At 36.7% G+C, this 6,332-nt stretch overlaps 1 long non-coding RNA gene across 1 annotated transcript in view; it reads left to right on the forward strand.

Annotated features, from left to right (window-relative positions):
- The window catches only part of LOC106727723, a 10,791-nt gene extending 4,540 nt beyond the window's left edge, over positions 1-6,251 (forward strand). Inside the window, exons 2-3 of the long non-coding RNA XR_001363958.1 lie at positions 2,494-2,606; positions 5,894-6,251. This is a non-coding gene — a long non-coding RNA (uncharacterized LOC106727723). The remainder of the gene's footprint in view (positions 1-2,493; positions 2,607-5,893) is intronic.
- The last annotated feature ends 81 nt before the right edge of the window (positions 6,252-6,332 follow it).

Consider the following 6,332-nt stretch of genomic DNA (forward strand, 5'->3'; position numbering starts at 1 on the left):
TGTCCAATTTTCCCAACACCATTTATTAAAGAGACTCTCTTGACTCCATTGTATGCTCTTCCCTTCTTTGTCAAATATTAATTGAGCATAACGGCTTGGGTTGATTTCTGTATCCCAGTGATGATTATTATAGAATTAAACACATAGAAGAAATCTGAAAGAAATTTCTAGAGAACTTTATGTTTGGTAGAACATTGATGGATTTAGGGGTCCAAATTGTGTTCTTATTTCTTCTTCCTGTTGATGATTTTTTTTTTGTAAGAGAAGGTGAGGAAATTGAATAGCTGGAGACATTGGTGATGTCAGAAATCTAGATTTCACTTCCCATATCTCTGTTTATAAAGTCAGAATGATGGAGTCCTAGCAAGGGGCTGAATTTATTTTACAAACACCAAAACAATGTGTTTGACTGAAAACTAGCACCTGATCAAAGTCAACATTTGAGATGGAGAGAAAAATTTCCTGAGAAGGCCGCAAAACTGGATATTATGCCGTTTAAGAGAAGATGAAGCTGCATAATGGAAAGTATTTTGAAATAACAGCACCGTAAGCATTTCTTTTGTTTGAATTATTTATAAGCGTACGATACCGTTTGTAAGTAAAATATTTAAACAAATCCATTGATACCTAAGGAAGTGGGCACAGGCTGCCTTTCCGGCCAAGCAGATAATGGTTCTCAACCTTCCTGATGCCGCGACCCTTTAATACAGTTCCTCATGTTGTGGTGACCCCTGCTTCAGTTTTGATTCGCATCCTAGGCTGGAGAGGCTGCATCTTGGGCCTAGAAATTTATTCCAACCTGCAGTTTCTCAGGTTCCTCAGTGTAAAATAGGGAAATATGTGATGTGGCGTATTTGGGGATAGAATGAACTGAGCCCTGTCAGAGACATTTCAAATCTGGAAGCTACTTATCCATCTAACCTGCTAGGAGAGCACACTTCTTTTCCCAGCTAATTACTGATTGACCTTAACATGTTACTAAATCTCTTTCAACCTGTCTGTCCATCCATGAAATCACATACGTGGATTATGTAATCTATACAAGGATTCTCTACCTTAAACAAATTGATGAAATTAAAATACAAATCTTTAAAAATTGATTTCCAGCTCAGAGATAATAGTGTTTCTGTTTTCTTACTAATTAACTTTTTAAAAAAATATTATGTTTAAAATGAGACTATTGCATATTAAAATTCCAATTGTATTTTTAAGGAGACACTATATATCTTACTGAGATAATTTTTTTTTCTTTTGCCTCAGCTTGTTAGCTTATTAAGTTTGAATTTCCTGGTACTCTTTTGAGCATAACTCACTCCTACATATACCCTTCATATTCCAATAAAATTTTAAGTGTATGTCACTTCTCATGTAGGAATGCACAAGCAAATAAACAGTATATAGCCATGTATTTCAGTAGAATTAACTGATCTGAAATTATCCTTCATGCTAGCACTGTAATAGGCTTTTGACCTCGGATTGCATTTTTCTGTTTCTTTATAAATGAATTTTGTCCCCAAGTGAAAGAGCATATTCATTTTCAGGTTGCGTGCAGTGAAATAAAAGCTGAATCTGGGATCACTTTTTTCATGCGCTCAGTGGAGGACTAAGCCTTTCATAGAATTAAGCATGGAAAACTGACTAAAAAAACTGCTTGGAAGAGACTTGTGTGTTTTTGGTTTGTTTATTTTTCAAAAAAACAATTTTAGATATTAACTGTTTAGAAAATTCTGCATTATATCTACAGAAGAGAATATGTGCAAAACTACACAACTTTCCTCTGTAAAAACTAATGGAAGATATGCTGCAATTACATAAATTAATCCATCTATAGGAACTAAAAGAAATTAAGACTGAAGAAAATAAGACAGAGGGTTTAATAAAAAATAAAAAGGTCTTTAAGTAGAAAATAGTTGTCTGCCAAAACTAAAGGAAATTTTCCATCTTAGGGTAGACCTTCATTTGATTTTTTTTTAAACAACCCCAATAAATTTAACTTAAAAAGTAAAAAAACAGTCCTAACCGGTTTGGCTCAGTGCTAGAGCTTCGGCCTGCGGAGGCAGCTGGTCGATGTTTCTCTCTCATCGATGTTTCTAACTCTCTATCCCTCTCCCTTCCTCTCTGTAAAGAATCAATAAAATATATTTTTTTAAAAAAATATAAAAACAAAACACCCACACACAAAAACAATGAGATGGAAGTTTAGGAAGACTTTTATGTACCCTTTATTCTCTATCAAATGCAATGCTCCCAATAATTTTCAGATACTAATCATAGTGCTTTCATCCCTCTACCTGAAGGTCAGAGTCTTTGTCCCCAAAATCCTGCCTCCCAAAGCTCTTACTTGGATATTGTGTGCAGATAACAGAGACTATTGTTGAAACAGAATGGGGTGTTTCTGGCCCTTTTTATTGCTCTCCTTTGGTGGGGGAGGGGAGAGATAAAGTGCGTGATGAAATTCAGTTACAAAGAGTCACTCTCCAGGTCTCTTTTCAGATCACCGGAGAAACTTCCCTACTTCTCTTGCCCAAAGTCCTTGAAACAAAATGCTGCAAAAGTTGTGTGTTTTGTTCTTCACATGGAAAAGGAAGAGCAGAGGAAGCACTTAGGTGAGAGTGACAAATTAACATATCAAATCCTTCCCGTCAATCGGCATGAATGCAGTAGATGCCCACAGTGTCCCGTCATTTTCTTGTTCCACTGTGTGTTCTCCTGTGTGGTTGTGGAGGTCCTCACTTGTTAGTGAAGTGCTCTCGAAGGTTACACTTGGTTGCTGAGGAATATTCTGCAGGAGTGAACATTCATTTTATTCTTAAATTTGTATGTATTTATGTTTGGATATGATATTCATGTTCAGTAAGTATGATATCACTAGATGGCTTAAAGGTTGAAATTGGGGATGGTGTTATTTTTCTGACGTATTTAATATTAAATTTAAAAAAATTAAATTTAAAAGAATTTTTATTCAAAATTGATTCCACTGATAATTATGTCTTAATTTTAAGAAATAGTTTTGAATATTTTAAGAGAAAAAATATTTGAAAATATATGAGGAATAATTTTTCAATTTTTAAACATTTTTAACTCACATTTTTTATAGAAATATATCCATATTTGAACACTTTGAAAACAATGACATTTACTTCTTAATTCTTTAAATCATTTGGGATGAGTATGTCAAAACAGTGATAAAAATAGATAGGATAAAAATAAGAAAAAATAGTGTTGCTTTATAAGTACTTCCCTCAGGAAAGATGAAAATTGGGGGGAAAAGAATAGAAAATTTGCAAAAGGCAGTCTATTTACATTTTTAAAAGCTAGAAACAAAGCAAAAGTTTATTTTGAGCAGGACCCACATAAAAATCATAAATAGGACATTATAAATTTTTATTTAATGATTAATTATTGATCAAAACAAAATAAGCAAGAAAATTATTCTCATCAAACCTACAACTTGAATAGGTGATGGGAATTCCTGAAACTTCATTTTCTTTACTAAAGACTTAACTACTAGTTAAAATTATGAGAATGTGTATTAGCCTCCTTTTGTACTTGTGCCCTGGTTTCTCAAATGTTAGGGATAGACCTTTCTTCCTCTTCTGTTCTCTGTAAGCTCACCCTTCTCAGGCTTTGGTCTCCAGAGCCCCATGAAGCAACATGGACCACGTTACTAATGCACCTTCCTAATTCCATGGTCCATTCTCAGTCCTCGTTTTACCTGACTTAGCTGCAGTCCAAGATATAGTTGATGAATCACTCCTTCCCTTTAATATACATTTTTATTTCTCCTAGGACAGCATACTTTTTATTTTATCTCATCGTTACTCCTTCTCAGTCTCTTTTGCTAGTTTCCCTTTTCTCTCTGTCTTCTCAATGTTGGAGCTCCCCAGGGCTCAGTCCAAAACCATCGCCTCTTATATCTGTACTCATTCCTTGGGTGATTTCATCTATTCTCATACTTTTAAACAAATTTATATTTCCTCCCCAGCTGTTCTCCTGAACTTTATATTCAGATATTCAATTCCTTAATTGACATCTCTCTGGGTCATAGAAGACATTACAACTTTGGCTTCTTTCTCTTGGCCCACTTGTTCTGGGGGAAACCAGATGCCGTGCTAGGGACACTTGGCAACCCTATGGAAAGGCCCCATGGCAAAGACCTGAGGCCTCTTGCCAGCAACTTGGAAATGGACCCCCTGGCTCCAGTAGAGCCTGGTGATGCCCACAGCCCCAGCTGACTTCTCCACTGTAACTTCAGGAAGGAGAGACCCTTGGATTTAGTAGGTTATACAATGTGAAAAGAACATGGTCCCTTTCAAATGGTTAACAATCAGATTTTAAAAATACAAATAGTTCTGGGTTGAAGCAAAAGCGAGGCTCTTGCTGTTGACATTTCTTCTCCTTGCACTTACTTTGCAAGCCTCAGCAATTGGCTTTGAATCCCACCAATTTCTCCCTTCCCTTTGAACTTATGTACCTCCCTCCCTCCATCCCTCCCTCCCTTCCTTTCTCCCTTCAGTCCTCCCCCACCCCTTCCTGTCTCTGCAGGCTTCCTTTAGATTCTAGCACAGCTTCCTCCACTCTCTCAGTGGTACTTGGTAAAAGAGAAGCATATAATTTCAGTTTGCACATCTTTACTTCTTCAGCCTACTGCAAATTGACTTTTGACTTCATTAATCTACTGAAATGGTTCATGCTAAGGAGACTTCATAAAAACTGCATAAAATTAGTATTTAGGGTTGTTGTTGTTTTTTTTACTTTCTACATAAATATCTTTATACTAAAATTAAATCACCCACATAGTGCATGATGATTTGCTGAGTAGCTCACTTTGTATTAGCCAAAAGGAAATTTGAACCTGTCAGTCAAATTGCATTGTGTAAGAAATAATATGTTTTTAAAAATCAACATGCAAAATGTAAATCTTTGGTCATCTTTATTCTCACTTTTGGAATGGTAAATAAAAGTTTTACATCTAGAACCTAAATTAGTAGGTTGTTCCATATTTCATTGATAAAATCATTCAGCCCCAAACATGTTACTTTTTTAGATAAATTATTAAATTTTACTTCAGAACAGGGTGTAGATGTACTTCCAGAATTTATATTCTATAAAATATATGATTACTTGCTTATGTGGGGGAGAAACAAACTTCCCTTTAAACTCAAGGTTCTTTTCTGGTCTAATAAGCAAGTAATATGACACAGATTAGCAACAGAAATTAACCAATTTAAGGCATACATATGTATGGGAATCTCACATACATGAGAGAATCAGAGACCCACATGCAGGAGAGGTTCAAAGACAGACAGAAAACATGGGTATACAAACATTCTGAACTAGGAATGATATTAGGTGCCCTGGGGCCTTCAAGGATCCATGCAAAGTGATATGAGCAGATATACTAGTAGCTTTGTAGATAGGTGCTATTCCTTAGATGTACACTAGATGGCAATAGAGAAAGAGAAGAGTATTTGGGCAGGAAGAAAAGGGAGAGGAGTCAAAGGTTCTTTCTGAATCTTTTTTCTTGATAAATAGCTTAAAATCAATATTCCAAAAATTGGCATCAGGGTGGCAGAATTTTGATCTCTTCATAAGGAATTGCGAATTGTCTGTGATACCAGTATTTTTTAGATTGGTAAATTTATTAACCAATTTCTAGAAATATACTTTCTCATAGTACAATTTTTTTTAATGTTCCACAGAACACAATTGCTAATAGTCACAAATGTCAAAGCATAAGTAAACCTATGTTCAGTAACCCTAATCCTCACCCAAACTCTCATTATATTAACACACAATAAACTTTTAAAAAACCCACAGTTTTCCACACCAAGCCATTCCTCTGCAGGTCCTCTGTGGACTAACACTCTTTCTGCCTCATCTTTTCCTCAAGGTTTGTGTAGGCGCCTCCCGGCCCTGTGGAGTGACCTCCTGAGTGTCTGCTGAAGTAAATTGAACCATCTCAGCAACATGGTGCCACCTGAAGCAGGCAGAGGTGTCTCCGGCTCGCTTCCTGGCAAGGCTAAGCTACTGGGGGCACTCACTGGACGCCAACACCAGACTCAAGACACAAGCACCACGTGGGTCAGAGAGGGAACTCCGGCGCTCCTGCAGAGTGTCTGACACCTGAGGAGACCGAATCACGTGCTGAACCGATGTAGCTATCTGAATATCATTACTTTTCTTTTCATTGCTCATAAATTACTCTTTAAAAGCTGTGTTCTAGCCCTAGCCGGTTTGGCTCAGTGGATAGAGCCCACAGACTGAAGGGTTCTGGGTTCAGTTCTGGTCAAGGGCACATATCTCAGTTGCAGGCTCGATCTCCAGCTCCG

Source organism: Myotis brandtii, unplaced genomic scaffold (genome assembly GCF_000412655.1).
Source record: "Myotis brandtii unplaced genomic scaffold, ASM41265v1 scaffold112, whole genome shotgun sequence".
In the NCBI taxonomy this organism is placed as follows: Eukaryota; Metazoa; Chordata; class Mammalia; order Chiroptera; family Vespertilionidae; genus Myotis; species Myotis brandtii.